Below are 18,347 nucleotides of genomic sequence, written 5' to 3'. Positions count from 1 at the left end.
TAAAATCAGTAATACAGGATTCTGTTTATACTTTATCAAAACAAATAATTTATCTGTTCCAAGTGAAGTTGTTTGCATTGATTGGGGCTTTTGATGGCCATGAATCAAGTGTGTTTGAATTTTCAGGTATAACCGGTACTTTCCCATGCTGAGAGTGGCAATAAAATGTACATTCAGCCTTAAACTAATAATCAACTGTAATTCATAGTAGAAGTGTAACTGTAAAGGCAGCCCTAGTTTGTGAATTGCCCATTAATGTTTTCCTGCCTGCCTGCCGAGGACATCAGCTTGTTTCCCGGTCTCTCATGTCTTTGCCTACTTGGCTGGAGGTGGGAACTTTCAGATGTTTTTAAAAGAAAGCTCTAGCCCTGGCCAGTGTGGCTCACTTGGTTGGAGCATTGTCCTGTACGCCAAAAGGTGGCAGTTTCGATTTCTGATCAGGGCACATACCCAGGTTTCAGGTTCGATCCCCAGTCAGGCCATCTATAGGAGGCAACTGATCAATATTTCTCTCTCACATTAATCTCTCTCTCTCTTTGTTTCTCCATTCCTTTCTCTAAAAAAATAGAAATAAAAATGAATTAAAATAAAAACCTTGGGACTTCTTTCCAATCTAAAAAAATAAAAGAAAGCTCTAGTTCCTTCTGAAGAAGGATGACATTAGGAGTGATCATTTCAGTTTCTCTGCAGAGAGCTTGAGTTAATAAGCCCCGGGCTTATTTAGTGCATGTAGCACCTTTGAAGTAGTTCAAGTGTTTGGATCATTTGATACAAAGCTAACAAAAGGCTGGAAGGAATGTACTTATATATATATTTAATTGAGATGTCTGGGTAGATGCTCAGTTTGTGTGTTATTTCCAAGAGTAACTTAACTAAAAGTTAATATCCCAACTCATTGCTTTCACTTTTATATCGTCTATGCATATAGGAAAGTAGTAACACTCGTAAAGAACGCTGTATTTCTTTAACTAGCTCCACAGAGCTTATTCAGGTCTTTTTCAGTTTTCCCCATTTGCTTCTCTTGGTCTCTTTCCACTAGGGTGCTCCAAGGCCACACCTCCTTCTGACGATAGCTGTCTTCTGAGAATTTTGATAGAGGAGCTAAGACTATTTTGCTCTATCTCTTTGTGTATTTTTCATGTATGATCTTCATCGTTGCCATTATGAGGTGTGTGCCATCTATTCACATCATGATGAGAACACCACCATTATTTGGAATTTAAAAAATGAGCTCTAGCCCGGCTGGCGTGGCTCAGTGATTGAGCGTCCATCCATGAACTAGGAGGTTATGGTTTGATTTCTGGTTAGGGCATATGCCTGGGTTCCAGGCTCGATCCTCAGTGTGGGGCATGCAGGAGGCAGCTGATAGATGACTCTCTGTCATCATTGATGTTTCTCTTTCTCTCTCTCCCTTCTTCTCTAAAATCCATGAAAATATATATTTAAAAAGAGCTATAGATTGCCCACTGTGTTTAGAAACAAATCCATTTGCAATCAAGTATAGCTGTATATTTTTGCAACTCAGTTCTTTCTTCATCATTTATAACTATGTCCTAGGGGCTTCAGAGAGCTATTATATAACTGCAGATGAAAAAACAAAACAAAACAAATAAAACAAAACCCCACAACCTACTTTAGGTATTTGGAAACTCATAAAAATGGAGCTGCTTTGGTAACTGTTCATTCTCTGTGTGCTGAGTGAGCTCTGTGCCCACTTAATTTTATCCACGTAAATGCCACAAGTCAGCAGTGGGGGTTCCCTCAGCACTTGATGAAGCTGCTATTCAGGATGTTTGATTGGCAGTGTGTGGTGTGGTGTGATCTGGGTGGAAAGGGTCTGAATCTGAAGTTCGCTCAATGGGGCTCAAGTGCCAGATTTTTTATCTCCAGATTTATTGACATACTGGAGGCCCAGTGCACAGATTTGTGCACCGGTGGGGTCCCTCTTGCAATCTGGGACCCCCGAGGGATGTAGTAGTGCTCAAAGTGGCAGGCGGCTGGGGAGGAGCCTGAGCCCGGGCCAGGTGCTGCTCCCGCTCATCCTGGCCCTGCTGTGCCTGCCGCTACTGCTCGGTAGCGCTGCATGGAGGCGGGAGAGGCTCATGCAGCCACAGTTGTGCTCGCTAGCTGTGGGCCCGGCATCTGGCACCATAAGTCAACTGAGTGGCACTCCTGCTGTGGGAGTGCACTGACCACCAGGGGGCAGCTCCTGTGTTGAGCATCTGCCCCCCTGGTGGTCAGTGCACGTCATAGTGACTGGTCAAATGGTCGCCCGGTCGCTTAGGGTTTTAATTATATAGATAATGGACACATAACAATATGCACGTTTAAGGTAAACAACTTGATATAATACACTTACATATTGCAAAATGATTAGTTAGCGAACACCTGTATCATGTCACATAATTGCCATTTCTTTTTCTGTGGTGAGACATTTAAGATCTACTCGTTTAGAGACTTTCAAGTATATAATATAGTATTATAATCACCATGCTGTGCATTAGATGCCCCAGAACTGATTTTGGGGAATTATTTTTTTTTAAAATATATTTTATTGATTTTTTACAGAGAGAAAGGGAAAGAGATAGAGAGTTAGAAACATCGATGAGAGAGAAACATCGATCAGCTGCCTCCTGCACATCTCCTGCTGGGGATGTGCCCGCAACCCAGGTACATGCCCTTGACCGGAATCGAACCTGGGACCTTTCAGTCCGCAGGCCGATGCTCTATTCACTGAGCCAAACCGGTTTCGGCTATTTTGGGGAATTATTATTGGAGACTTGTACCCTTTGACCAATTCTTCCTTTTATGAGTTTGGCATTTGAGATTCTACATACAAGTAATATCATACAGTAGTTGTCTAGTTGTCTTCCTCTGTCTGACTTATTTCACTTAGCATAATGCCCTCTAGATCCATTCTTGTTATTGAAAATGGCAGAATTCCTTCTTATGACCAAATAACACACACACACACACACACACACACACACACACTAACACACATCATTGATGGACACTTAGTTTGTTTCCATATCTTGACTATTTGAATAGTTCTGCAATAAACATGGGTAAACATGGGAGTGCAGATATCTCTTTGAGATCCTCTTTTTATTTCCTTGAATATATACTCAGAAGTGGAATTGCTAGATTGTATGGTAGTTCTATTTTTTATTTTTTTGGGATAAACCTCCATATTGTTTTCCATAGTGGCTGTACCAATTTATATCCTTACCAACAGTGTAAAGGGTTCCTTTTTCTCCACATCCTCATTAATATTTGTTATCTCTTGTTGGTTTTTTTTGATGATGTTAGTGCCAGCTTTGTTACTTCCTAACCTTGTACTCAGGGACAAATTATGTGATCTCTTTGTGCCTGAAATGTCTTCTTAAAATGGTGATGTTCTCCCATAGAGTGCTGAATGAAGAGCAAATGAGATGAAATATTTTAGTGATGTATGCCATGCCATTATCTACCTCATACCCAAGTATGATAGTACTTGATCTTACCTTACCCAAGAAATCCTAACCGCACCAAAGGAACTGTATTATAATTTAAGTAAATTTAAAGTCATTTTAAGACCTGAAATCCACTAGGTCTTCATCTAGAGCTAACTTCTCCCTGTGATTTGAAAGCCCTGACATTGAGCCTTTCTTATTTTTTCTTCTTAAAGTAAGCCAGAACGCATTCATCAAGCACAGAAGACTTTTGCAGTCATTTCAATTTCCATAAAGATGTACAAAAGAAGGAGTCTTCTGGTTTAACTACAATGGAGCAGGCTCTCAAAATCATGCACTTGTATTAACAGAAATATCTGTGGTGTAATTCCATTTCTAGCAAAAGCAGAGAGAAGATGGTTGGGATTTTTTTCTTTTTATGAGCTAGAATAGCAGAGGTAACATTATATTAAACTATAGGAATTTAATTACCCCATTCCACAAATGTAGTTTTCATATAAAAGAGTCAAAAGGATTTTCAGAGCTATTCTTCTGAACTGTGATATAAAAACCCAGAATGCTTTCAGCAGATGTAAAATGTATTACTGTACATTATGAGCCACCACAATGCATGGAAGCACAAAGGGGAACACGGCATGACATTGAACACACAGCGATTAAAAATCTCTTTGCTCCCTTCTCAGAAATATTGTGAGTTGCTTAGAGTTTTATATGCTTGCCACTGTAAGGATGGCATGTTTGGGATATTTCTGATGGGTGGATTTCATACTGAGGAAAGGTTTCACAGAAAATGGAAATGCTGTCATTTGAGGGCTTAAATCCAGAGTAGGTGTGAGTAAGAATGCTGGGAGGGTGGGGAGGAATCAGTCACCCAGGGGGCCTCATCATTCTTCCCAGGGTCTGCAAGTCTGTCTTTATAGTGTCCGTAAACAGTCAGTCCCTGAGCACTGAAGGGAAGGCTGAGGCAGGGCGACTGGGGAGCTCCTTTACTGAAAAGTCTGTACAAAAACCATTGTTTCTCCTCCTTATTACAAAAGTGAAGGATATTCATTGTAGAAAAAATGTTTAAATGAATAAGGAAAAGGATATAAAGATCATTTGCAACATCATGGTAGTGATCACACTGTTAACATTTTGGCCCATAGCCTTCTAGTTTTCCGGCAAAGTCAGTTTGCCAAGTCAAGTAAGAACTAAGTCAAAGCGAGTCCTGGCTTTGGGAAAAGGAGCAACGAGGTGTTCATCCATTTACCAAAGACCGGTGCTGTCAGGAGAGGCTTTATCTTTTACATCAACAGATTAAAGAACAAGTTGGAAGTACTCTTTAGAAATATGGGGTTTATGACTTTGGCTCACATAAGTTGCAGTGTTTTAGTGAACATCATATGTGGCTAATGAGTTTCATTTGCTTTTTCTTTTTTTTTTTTTTAAGGAGTTGTCCAATACAACTTTTAAAAAAATATATTTTATTGATTTTTTACAGAGAGGAAGGGAGAGGGATAGAGAGTTGGAAACATCGATGAGAGAGAAACATCGATCAGCTGCCTCCTGCACACCCCCTTCTGGGGATGTGCCCGCAACCAAGGTACATGCCCTTGACCGGAATCGAACCTGGGACTCTTCAGTCCACAGGCCGACGCTCTAGCCACTGAGCCAAACTGGTCAGGGCACAACTTTTTTTTATTTTAAATTAAAAAGTTGGTTTCCATATATATTTTAATCTTCGGTCTTGAAATGTTGCATTAGTCTTGTCACCATTAGTGAGTGCTACTTTCATCAATATTCACCTTCCTTTTGTTCTCTTTTTGAGTAAGATCATAAACCTCTTTCCTCATAGCACTTGATCTCAGATAATCATACCGTAGGGAGTACAAGAGAAAACTGGAATAAAATAGAGTGAACCCCACGGTATACTACACTTTTGGTTTTCCTTGAGCCTCTGTATCTGAGGGAACTGCTAGTGAGGCAGTATGTGTAGTGGGTAATTCAGAGTGCAGACTTTACAGTCAAATGACTTAGGTTCACATTTAGGCTCTATCATTTACTGGCTGGGTAACCTTGGTTAAGTTAATTAACCTCTCTGTGCCTTAGTTTCTTCATCTTCAAAATGAGAACAACGATGCTATCAAGTCTTGTAGATCTGTTGGGGATTAATGAGATAATGCATTGTAAAGCTGCTTAGCACAGTGCGAAGTGTCCAATAAATGCTAGCTAGTGAATATGACATGACTGTGCTCTTCGGTATCTAGGTGGCCACATCAGTAAGACTCAAGTACAGGAAAGGCCTCTGTAGAGAATTTCTACTCTTCCGTGTGACCTTGGGTAATTCTCTAACTTTCAAGAACTCAGGGTTTCTCTTCTGAAATGCAGACTGTGCAGTTGATAATACAAAGGGGTTTTAGATGGAGACGGCATGCTACCTTGCAATGGGAAGGGCTTTAACCATACATAATAAAGGGAAGCCCTCCTTTAAAAGATGTCAAGTTTCTCCCTGGAGATGGAGGAGGCCTCCCCTGACTTAATTAGCACACCTCCCTTGAGTGAACATAAAGAAAGGCAAGTCGCAGAAAACAGCCTGGGAAAAACAAATGAATAAATATTGTTTGTGCCAGAGAAAGCACATGAAATATGAAACGCTGACTAAACTTTTCAAGCAGATTAGGAGTGATGCTGTTCATTGATACATGCAACCCTCCCTTAATAACTAAAGAAAGCAATAAATTTGGGTTTCAGACCTTGGCTGCTCCTCCTCATGAATTTGTTTCTGAGAATTCAAGCCAGGTGTTTGCACTTTGGCTGTAAGATGGCTGCATTAACGTAGAAGCATGCAAAGAAGCTATTGGAAGAGTTCCAAACGATGTCGTTTGCTCTCGTTTCGATGCATTTTCTGGATGTGTCTCCCTCCATGTTGGTAACAGGGGTCCTATGTTGGTGTCTAATTAGCAAGGTCTCAGAGTTCTCTGTGATAAAACAAGGGTACATACCTTAAAATGGCATGCTTTAGAAACATTTAAGTGCTTAGCTTTCGCAGAAACTTTTTTTGGGATGCTCACCTATTCCTTCCTCAAATATAATTGGGAAGACTTAGTTCTCCCAAGATCAAAGTCAAGGCTATCATCGGTAGGAAGAGCATTGGATTCTGCTTCTTTGCCAAGGTGATCTAGCAAAGGTATGACCTTGTTGGATTCCTGCTAAATATCGTTTTTACAACTCTGATAGAATCAATTATGGCCCATTCACTTACTCATTTGTTAATATTTACCGAGCCTCTACTATGTGTCAGGCAATGGTAATTCAACTGTGAAACAGGTAGACATGGTCCGCTTCTTGGGGACTTAGAGTCTAGTGAAGGATACTGGTGGGGTTTAAATATAATGTGATAAGTGCAAAGATGGGGGAAGGAGGGCACTTCCATCTGTTTCAGGATATGGGATGGATGATCAAAGGTAGTTTCCTAGGGGAAGACTTTTTCAGCAGGCAAATTGGTAATTTTAAATTTTCTGTTATATGTACTTACTGATAGAGCAGAGGTTAATAGTTTAGGAAAATTTTACATCGCAATGAATTACCTGCATATTGGAGAGCTCCTTAGATTGGGTTTCAGGAACTGTCGAGTTGTAATTAAGCCCATAATCTTCTACCCAGAGGAATTTCTCTATAGAATTTGAGCCAGAGACAAGATGAGTCAGCCACGAAGACAACTATGGTCTTAATCACCTCAGAGCAGGAAACTGTCGCCTACGTTATAGCTCTTACACCGACTTAGCGTTTGAGTCTCCTAATGCCCCTTCAAGATAAGCAGGACTCATATGATGGTCCCCTAACACAGTCCCTGGTAGCCACAGGGTGCTGGACACACAATTGGGGCTCAGTAAACATTTGGCAAGGAAGGGGCTCCTCATTTTATAAATGAATAAATGGAGGTTTGGACAAGTGAGAAGACTTGCTCAAGACCATACAGTAAATAGTGGCAGGGATGGAGTGATTAGGTTTTCTAAGTCCCAATCTCTTATACCAAACCACTCCCCAGGAGTGTAGGATGTCAGGGCAAGGTGTGACCAGGTGAGGCAGCAAAGACAGGCGCTCGGTGTCCTGGAGGCCGGTTATGGTTACAGAAGTGGGATTCAGACTCTTTTAAGTCTTGCTATCCCCTGGGATTACAAATCAGTGCCTTCTGTTCTCACTAATGCCTCTGGGGACAAAATAATTACATATTCAGCCTATGCTGTGTTACTTGGCCGATCCAGAGGCCACAAAGGCAATGAAGACACTTTCCCAGGGCAAGCTATAGAAGGATGGTTTCAGGCAAGCTAGACAGACCCCTGTCTTTCCCGACACACAGCTCAACTGTCAAGAACAAGGCATAAATTCCAGGGGTCTGCAGTGTCCAAGTCACTGAGGGGTCTGAGAAGAGAGGGAGAACAGTGTGGTGTAGTACAAACAAGATAGATATTGGGGGTCAGGCACAACTGATTCCAATCCAGCTCTATCAGCCCTAAACTTGCCCAAGTTACTCAATCAAGTCTCAGTTATCCTATCTGTAAAATGAGGGATTTACATAGTGAGCATTTCATACATGTTAGTTATTCATTCATTTTATGGACAAAGGAACCTAAGACTGAGAAAGGCTAAATAACTTTCCTAAGGTGAAGTCAATGGCAGAGCCTGCCCTTGAACCCTCGTTCTTTCACTCCACAGTCAATGCGCCGAAACCACCATATTATATCACCTTCATAGCACCTGCCTCTCGAGGCGTGAGCATGAGGTCAAGTGCTTTGCACTGTGCAAGCGTGTAGGTTTCAGTAACTGGCAGTGATTATTGTTAGAGACGGAAGCTCAACAGAGCCGAAATGCTGTTTGGCGGTTGAATCACCCATGGACCCCCATTGTGACAGGGACCCCAGTTTACAGGTAAATCTTTCAGCTCCATTTATACATATAGACGGTAGTGTCGACTCCGAGTGTGAGAGATGATGATGGTAGTGGTGATGGTTAGTGACTAGAAAAGAAACATGACTTCATTAATAAAAACTTCAAATAGAAGACGGCTCAGTGCAGTGGAGCAGTGAGAATGGCTCTCCCGCTGAACATACCTTTCTTGTCAGTTTTCAGACATATGATCATCCTCTAGAATTCCTGGTCTTGCCTGGAAAGAAATAGCTGAGAACGTTCAAGCTCTGTAGCCCAAGTGTCGAGGAGGGCGTTGCTTATCGTAAGGCAGAGATAAAAATAAAACGACCCTTTCAAGGCAGTGGTGACTACCCACAGTTTACTAGGGAGTCAGTAAAAACCTCATTTTTCATACCAGCATTCAAGAGCTGACCTTTAAAATCACCACATCTGGGGAGAATGTGTGATTTGATGCAGAACATTTTAGGGCATGCCGAAAAATGAATGGCCAGGAATGCACTCATCAGTTTTCTTCTCTTTCAAGGAGCGCAGAATTGCTTAGGTCATAAAAGTCAGTTCTTGGGCACTTCTGAATCTATAGCATTTGCTTAAGTAGGTCTTCTGTGCAAAGTAGATTAAGCACATATATAAAAATGGAATGCTAATCCATGCACCTGGTATGAAATGATGGGCGTGTGTGTGCGTGTGTCCTCAGAGGGAAGTTTAGCCATTTCAAGGTGCTTAATTATATAAGTTCAGCAAAGGGTCGTTTGGAAGAAGATGGAATTGCTTTAAAAGAAGAGACACACTATGTGAATTGTTTTGTTATGGAGATGTCGCATTGAGGCTCGTGTACTACATCTAGGGTCCAAGGAATAATACTGATGAATAGAAAACCAGCTTTTGATTTGTGAAACTCAAAGTACCTGCAGGTCCAGAAGGCATTAGCAAGAAGCCTATTTGTATTCATAATACCCTTTTTAAAGAGGCACAAAATTATGTGGAAGACAGAATTGGAAGGATGGTCATCGCACAAATTCATCTCCAGGTGAAATAGCGTTTGTCTGATCTTGTGTGTCATCATCTGCTCAGTGAAGGTCTGGGCAGTGATGCTGACAGAAATTCCTTGTAGCTGCTAATTCTGAGCAGCCTGGGCTGTGAGGCACTTCAGGGCCTGGATCTATCACAGTCAGACTTCGCTATACCTTGACCGAGCAGTGAGTATTTTCCCTGGCTAGTCTCCAGCTGGCTCCCACGTTCAGAAACAGCAAACTGAAAATCTCTCCCCCCATAGCCCTCCCCCCCCCCCACCCTGCCCCATCTTCTGATGAGGATCCAGATGTCGGAATCAGTGGGTTTTCAGAGTCGCAGCTTGTAGTAATGAAGGAGGCTAGAAGCCACTTAACCACAGACAGCTGAGTTTTCACAGGAGTTACCTGCCAATCAACCTCCTGGTTCCTGACAGCCTGAGAGGAGGCCAGCTCCTGCCTTCTTCCTGCATGGAGGGCATTGGCTGTTATTGAGGTGGCCAATGAGAGAGAGGTCAAGGCACAGATGTATTTCTGAAGCCATAAGTGAAAACTGATTTGATGGGTACAGTAGAAAGGTTTTCATCTTTTCAGAGCCTGTAATATTAGAAAATTTGCTGATGGTAATAACTACGGGTCTGGAATATCAGCACTGACCCTGTTGTCTTAGCCACTGGGAAACTCTTCTTGTTTAACCATTTCCTCCCTTCCTTCAATATTTGCAGAGTATCTGCCACATGTCAGGCAGGGTGCTATCAACCAGACATTAAACAATAACAAAAAACCCAAGTCAAACACTGTCCCCGACCTCAGGGAGTTCAGAGTCTGGTGGGAAGAGAGGCAAGAAGACAGGCGATTTCAGTTTGGATCCATAGGCTACACCATGGGTGAGAGGAGGACTACCTACCCTGGTGCACAGGCAGGGATTGGGCAAAGGTGACGGTCAGTGACAAGAGCACTCCAGGCAGAAGGAAGCTGTGTGCAAAGGCCTAGGTGGGAAGCTGAAGAGAGTGCCCTCAGCTGCACAGTTGCAAATAGTCCCTGAGTGGTGGGCAGTAGGGAGGAAGAGGCTGAGAGATAGGTCTGGAGGAGGGAGGGGCTAGGTCCTGGTATTGTAGGCAGTGGGAAGGGCACCAGGTGCCTGACCGGTGGGGTCAGACCAAACCTGGGTTCAGCAACATTGGTACTTGGGTTCTGGCTAGGAAAGAATTCAGAGCAAGGCCCAAACTGTAAGAGAACATTTACTGGGTAAATTGTGCAGGTAGAAAAAGTAATTCCTAGAAGAAATGGGCTTAGGACACAAGTTATAGAGGTAAAGGAAGTGCCCTTGCAGCTTGGGAGGGAGGAAGCTGATGGTAACGTGGTTGGGGATGGGGGAGGGAGAGGGTGAAAGGCAAGGGTGTGCTTCTGGGAGGAGAGCATACTGGGTCCTCTGTTTTAAGGATTTTAAGGACAGATTTAGGGGAGGTCCTAGGGCGGTGATGGCGAACCTTTTGAGCTCGGCGTGTCAGCATTTTGAAAAACCCTAACTTAACTCTGGTGCCGTGTCACATATAGAAATTTTTTGATATTTGCAACCATAGTAAAACAAAGATTTATATTTTTGATATTTATTTTATATATTTAAATGCCATTTAACAAAGAAAAATCAACCAAAAAAATGAGTTCGCGTGTCACCTCTGACACGCGTGTCATAGGTTCGCCATCACTGTCCTAGGGAAAGTTCCTAACAGAATATTCAGCAGTTTTCCAGGTGTATCTTTTCAGGGTTGTGGTCTCCACTGATTGATTGGCCTGCACCAGGGCAGAGGGTCATTATTCAATGCATGCTTCAGTTCTGACCTCAGCAGTGGCTGGTTTTGTTGCTTATCTGGGCCTGGAGCTGAAATACAGTTGAGGCAAAGATGTTATTTCTAGGGAGGAAAGGTCAAGGGGTCCAAACCTCATGGAGTGATATGCTAGGGGCGGAAAAGTCACCCTGGGGGCAAGTCTTCTCACCCTACAATTGATTGTCCATTGCTAGGCCCCTGGGACTTTCCATGCTGGCGACCTTCTGTACCTGGCCCATCGTCCTTGCTCTGCTCATGTCTGTCTAACTGCCTACAACAATGGAGGGTCTTTTCTGCCATATGAAGAAGCTTGGACCTTTACACTAGGGACTTGGGGACAGTGAAGTTTTGTGATTGGCATTGTGACCTGCCGGTCAGCCATGGGGATGAAGTGTCTTGCAGTGGGTCTTGTCAGGGTTTTAGAGGTGGACCAACTGCTGGGTGTCACTGATGGTAAGTGATTGTTTGTTACTCCTGTTAGTCCATGAGTGGGAGGAAGAGAATGAGGGATATTTCTTTTTTTTTTTTTCTTTTAGATAAAAAAATACCATAAAAATCTAGTAAATGTTAAATGATAATAAGTCAGGTGATCTCCTTTGAAATTGAAAATGCTCTCAGATAAGCTGAAGAAGGGGCAATAAAACTGAAATGGCCGGAGGGCATTTAAACAAAATCCATTTGTTCTTGAAAGCAACCTGAGAGATATAGGAAAGAGTATTAAGAACCACAGAGAAACCCCGACTAACACAGTACTGCTGGAAATTGCCTATGTCGATGTATTCTTCAATAAAAGTTGTTTTCTGCTGACGCTTTTTTTTTCTCCTATGGACGATCCTCTTATATTTGATGATCAATTTTCCACAAGGTTTGCCATAATGTTTCCTCAGAGCTTAGGTTTTTACATTTTAATTCACTTGATGGCTGTTCTTAACCTAAGACAATATATGCTGTTTGCACAATTCAGGTCATTGTTTTCTAGCTGACAAGACAAGTTGCTCAAATCCCAGCCCTCTTCTTTTTCTCTACTTGTTTTTGTCTGTCTTGCTTTGAGGAGAATCACTGTCCAGAGGGGCAGTCTCGGCCAGTTCAAGTGGAGCTTGATGGGATATCCCATCACTTGACTTACCTCTACCTCCCCATGACGCACACTTCGGGCTCTCTTACATCACCTCCTCCCCCAACCCCTTCACCTTATTATTTCCAGTCACTTTCCCTCTTTCCAAAGCCCTCCCAACATTCCATTTATCTTTCAAAGTCCAACACAAGCTTCATCATCTTTGTGTTCTGAGACTGATAAGCACACCGTGATTTCAAGACAGAGAATTTTGTGGTGGGGTAAAAAGAGCAGCGTTCAATTATTAGTGTTATATTAATAAGACTCTGGTCTTCCCACCCATAATGGCAGGTTTCTCGAGCATAGAACCATATCTTTAGGTACTTTTGTAATGTTAACTAGAGCTGAGCACAGAATTTAATAAATGTAAATTTAAAATGTATTTTGAATATGTTGTGACTTGGCAAGAGCTATGGTGATTTTCATTTAGAGGCTCATGGTAAAATACGAGTCTAGATATCTAGGCGTAGCTGCAGTGGCTCAAGGCATTCAGACGGTGGGACCTGGAATCCGTGCAGTGACGGGCCCTCATATCTGCGAACACGCGAGGAGTGGCTTCCTTGTGCCCAGGGGAGGCTCCGAGAGTGGGGGGAGTGGTCCGTGGTGACAGAGCAGCTGCAGCCCTAGGCCTGCAGATGACTAGTGTCTTTCAGCATTTCTTACGCTCTTATTTCACACAGGACTAACGCAGGGAAAAATCATGAAGCATGCAAACTCTCCCTTTCTGCTCCCTCTCTAAGTCCGTCCCAGGGAGCTTTCCCGGCCAGGAACCCTTGTTCTGCTGCAGATAACATGTGGGGGTCGTCATTGTACTTAATGTGATCTGGCTTCATGCGTGACTCTTGGGAGTATTTGCAGTTTACATAGTTAGTGTGGTGAAGGCCGGGGGAGGGGGACGGGTTGCATGACTCTATAGGTTATATAGTTATTCCCTGGACTCAGGGAGTGGGGAAAAGTGGGAGGCAAAAGGACCTTTTAAGAGGGAAATTGGAACAGTAAATTTCTTTTCCATCAAGAGTTCTTTGAAAAAAAACACCAACCTGTTCATCTCTTTACCTGGAATATGTGTCTTAGCCAAAACTTCAGGTACCTCACACCAAACGTAAGAAGGACGTTGCATTGTGGGCTTCTGTAAGTCACCATGTGGGACCAGTGGTGTTGTGTTGGTGTGTTCAGTCTCTATGAACTGTGTTCTCTTAAGCTCTCTCTCATCAGGACTGCTCATTTGGCTCCCGGAACTGCTGCAGAAGTGCTGTGCTACCGGCAGTGACCTGACGGTGGCAGCATTGGGCGACCTATCGCATTCCCTCAGCACCTGCTCTGTGGAAGCACTGCCAGCAGCCTGTTCCACAGCAGGGTTTGGATTTCAGACTGTCACTCAGACTTTCTTTTGCTTAATGACTCTGTGTATGTAAATGACTCTGCTTTCTTTCTGTGGAAGAGGTCCAGTCTATCATTCCTGTTTTGGTTTTTGGTTAATGATTATATGTAATTATATTCAAATGAAATATTTATAAATAATTACATATAATTAGTGGCATGTAAAACTCGGAATTCATGAACTTCAGCTTTGATGAAAGATAACCTTCAATTTGGGAGGTGCTACTCTTAGTATTATTATTTGTTTCTGTTTAAAGGACATTAGTGGCCAAGAATCTGTAATTCTCTTTTACTGGTTTTATAAGGCTCAAGGGTTTTTTTGTTGTTGTTTATTTGTTTTTTAAATAATAGGTAGGCTAATTATTTGGTAAATCTCTAGGGGATATATTATAGATCCACATCTGGAGAATTCTCTGAGAAAAACAAATGATAGTTTCTTAACCGTTTCAGAAGCAATTAGTTCTTGGATTCTGAAAGGTCGTCAAGGGGTCACCCAGTTCAATGCTACACAGGCCTTGCATTTAACATCAGACGAAAGAAATGTGCAGTCGCCCCTCTTCCCCATTAGGACCATGACCAACCAGGACAGCCTGCATTTTGAGGGCTCTATTGCTACTGGAACAGAAAAAGAAAATTATTCTGAGCCAGTCCGTCATTGAAATGTTGCCAACAGCAAAGGTTCAGGTACATTTTACCATTTCTCTTTACCTGGTAGCCACATGTGGAGCTACAAATGGAAAACTGTCTCAGAGCAAAAGGTCTTAATTCTGCGGGGAGAGTGGGCTGTGGAAGCAGCATGTAGGTACCTTTCATGGTTGAGGACAATAGGAAACCAAAGGGAAAGGTGGATAAAAGAAAAGAGCAGACGGAGCTGTGTAAGGCCAGGGTTTCTGGAAGGACCCCCAGAAGAGGTCTGGGGCCTGAGAGTGTTCCTGGTGATGGGAAGAGAACACACTCTCTCCTCTGAGGTTGCCCTGATTCTAGAAGCACAAGGACTAAAGACACACGGATAGGTGTAGCTTTGAATCTTTAGTTGAGTTGATGCAGACCTTTTAATTTCTCTTAAAATTAGATGGGATGCCAAATCCATCTGAAGACTGTGTGCACAGTACACCGTATTTTCTCAGGGGCTCCCTCAGCCTGTTTTGGTTTAGGCCATAACCATGAACATGCAGTATGTATGCAATGATGTAGCATAAGGAAAATGGAAGATGCTCTTTTTTTTTTTTAAAAGTATATTTCTTTATTGATTTCAGAGAGGAAGGGAGAGGGAGAGAGAGCTAGAAACATCCATGATGAGAGAGAATATTGAACGGCTGCCTCCTGCACATCCCCTACTGGGGATCGAGCCTACAACCCGGCATGTGTCCTTGGCCAGAATTGAACCTGGGACCCTTTAATCTGCTCTATCCACTGAACCAAACCAGCCAGGGCGGTAAATGCTCTTAATAGGTTGACTGAAAGGCTCCATATGTGTATTTTGGAGGCTTTAGAACATGACAGCACATTTTTTATTTTATTTTACAAATACTTCTGTATGCAGTGTTAAGATTCCAAGGATTTCACATCATGTGCAATATACATTAGAGAAGTCATCTTAAAGACACACTAAGAAGATGCTATGAGATTCTAATTTTCCTGTTTGACTTTTATTTCTCCATTTTTTGGTTGTCAGGGAAAATCATGCATTTATTAATCTTTTACCTAGAAACTTTAAAATACTGAGCTCTAGATCTCTTAAATGTCACCATGTAGACTGGTCCTGGGCAAATCACTTAATCTCCTTAGACGTGAGTTTCCTTTTGATAAAATAGGAGGGTGAACTTTCAGTCTTCTTGTTTTATGAGTATATATGATCATTTCTCTTCATTGTACCCAGTATTGTGTAATCTGACACGTTACATGATTTTACTTATATGTATAGCATATTCTACCTGAAATTATCCTGTGTATTCCAACTTTTCAAAACATATTCACAGCTCTTATTTTGGTTCTTCTCATGAGAGGCCTATGTGATATTGCCTTCTCCCAACCCCCTGCTACCCCTTGCCCAAGTAAGTCTATTCAAGTCATTCAACTTCCTTGTCTCTTGGCTGCCACTTCCTTCTATCAGCGGTTCTCAACCTGTGGGTCGCGAACAATGAAAATACATCCTGCATATCAGATATTTACATTACGATTCATAACAGTAGCAAAATTACAGTTATGAAGTAGCAACGAAAATAATTTTATGGTTGGGGGTCACCACAACATGAGGAACTGTATTAAAGGGTCACAGCATTAGGAAGGTTGAGAATCTAACTGGTCTCTTTGCTTTCATTCTTGCCCCTCTGCAATCTATTCTTAACCCAGCACCAGCATGATCGTTTGAAAATTAAATTAGAGCATCTCTCTCCAGGCCTAAAACCTTTCAATGACTTCCCATTGTCCTTCGAAATACAAGTCTGTTCCCGCCACAGGGCCTTTGCACTTCCTCTGCTGGGAATACTCTTTTCCCTAGACCAGGAGTGGGAAACCTTTTTCTGCCAAGGGCCATCTGGATATTTATAACATTGTTGGAGGGCCATACAAAATTATCAGCTTAAAAATTAGCCTGCTATATTTGGTTAAACACTTAATTAACTCACCCCTGAGGCCTTGGCAGGGCCAGACCAAGGGATTTTGCGGGCCTTACACGGCTTGGATGTGCTCCATTCCTGCCCTAGATCTTTGCACAGAAGGCTGTTTTTCAAGCAGGTTGCAGTTTAAATATTTCTCCCTCAGGGAGGCCTTCCCTGACCTCTCCACCTAAAATAGCCATGTCTTTTGCTTAATATCTGACACATTACATGGTTTTATTTATACAGCATATTCTACCTGAAATTACCCTGCGTATTGATTTTTGTGGTTGTTATTGTTGCCTGTCTCATCTCAGCATAGCATATATGCTTTATGGGGATGGGGACTTTGTTGCTTTGTTCATTGCATATCCTTAACAGCTAAAGCAGAGTCTGGCACATAGGTACTCAAGGAGTGTTTATAGAATAAATGAATGAATGAATGGATGCCACGGGCAGAAAAACTATATGCTAGAGAGGTTGTGGTCACATAACTAATTAAAAGCAGGGCTTACACTTGAACGCAGGCCTCATTATGTTTCTTTCCTCCAGGTCATACCGCCACACAACAAGCCTAATTAACTTAGAGATAATTCACCAAATATTTATGGAGCTCTTATTGTGTTTTAGACACTATTCCATATTAATGTTCTCAACCAAGAGTGATGTTCCTCCTGTGGGAACATATTTCAATGTCTAGTGACATTTGTGGTGGTTATAACTGGGGCGGGGGTGCTACTGGCATCTAGTGAGTAGAGGCCCATAAACATTCCACCATATGCAGGACACCCACCCACCCATCCACCCAATAGAGAATTATTCAACCTAACCTGTCAGTAGTGCTGAGCTTGGGAAACCCTGTTCTAGGTGAACAGACAGATCCCTGTTCTCATAGAGTTTATAATCCAGGGTGGGGAGACAGATGACAAATGGTACAGGCAAAACATAAATAAAGTGAAGACCATGGCGGAACAGTGGTGTGATGGGAAAGAAAGAAAAGTCAGAACACAGGAGGGTGCCCGTGGGCACGATGGGTGATGGGGGTAGGAAGGGCTATCATCTTAGCTTTCTTGGGAGGTGAACCAGGAAAAGAAAATGTGCTTCTAGAGGTTCAGCTCCGTGACCTGGACTGACCAGTCCTTTGGGTCCAGCCCAGAGCTGCCGGGCATTAGCCCATGCAACTTCAGATCATCCTCACACTGAAGAAACAGAAAACCTTCCTGAACCAAGGGGCACGTTCACCTCCAAATAAAAATAGAGCAACTGGCATGGGCTAGAAATATTATTTTCTGCCCCTTTCAGGAGTGTTGAAATTCTCCTCTTTCTCAGCACCTTCAGCACCCTGTCATCACTAATGCAGGACGGTGTTAATTTGATGCAAGTTTTATTGCTCATTGTCAGCTTCTCACTTTTTTCTCAAAGCAAAAATAGTGTGATTTCAGCTTCTCTCAAGAGCATTGTGAATTTTTGGTTGTACAGAGGTTCCTGTCTGTCTAGGTTAATTTCCTCAACTCAACAGAACCAATTGTAGATTTTAATATCTTGGGAAAGCTGTAGTAGTTGGTGCTGATATACTGCAGGTCAATGAAATGGTTCTTACTATATATATTTAAATATATATATGTGTACATACACTTAAGTTATCACTAAAAACATACTAAAGTTGTGGTTTTGGTAATTTAGTTGTCATGTACTTGCTTTATTGGTCTCTCTCTTGTTTCTTTACCAATCATTGGCATCCCGAAGGTACTCAACAAATGTTTGTTGAATTAATAAACAAACTGCAAACATCAGTTTGGGATCATTAGATTCTATATTATGTTTTCACATATGCATGAACTTATTAGTATCACTAAAACACAACCTAGTAAACATAATAGCATATTCTTACAACATTATCATGATAACATATTCATTTATTTTGTAATCTGTTTTTTTTTTTTTTTTTTACTTTTAAAATTATTGCATGGGATCTGTATGACTCACAGGGTTTCTGAACCTAGCAAGCATAAGACTTCTAGTGGTTGATACCTTTTCTGTATACCTCTAACCTAGGA

At 42.1% G+C, this 18,347-nt stretch overlaps 1 protein-coding gene across 1 annotated transcript in view; it reads left to right on the top strand.

The window, feature by feature from the left end:
- TPH2 (tryptophan hydroxylase 2) overlaps positions 1–18,347 on the top strand; it is a 97,785-nt gene that overhangs the window by 69,298 nt on the left and 10,140 nt on the right. The window lies entirely within an intron of this gene.

This window comes from Myotis yumanensis, unplaced genomic scaffold (genome assembly GCF_028538775.1).
Source record: "Myotis yumanensis isolate MYYU_CA2020_CCGP unplaced genomic scaffold, mMyoYum1.0.hap1 SCAF_3, whole genome shotgun sequence".
In the NCBI taxonomy this organism is placed as follows: domain Eukaryota; kingdom Metazoa; phylum Chordata; class Mammalia; order Chiroptera; family Vespertilionidae; genus Myotis; species Myotis yumanensis.
This window is presented reverse-complemented; position numbering and strand designations above follow the sequence as displayed.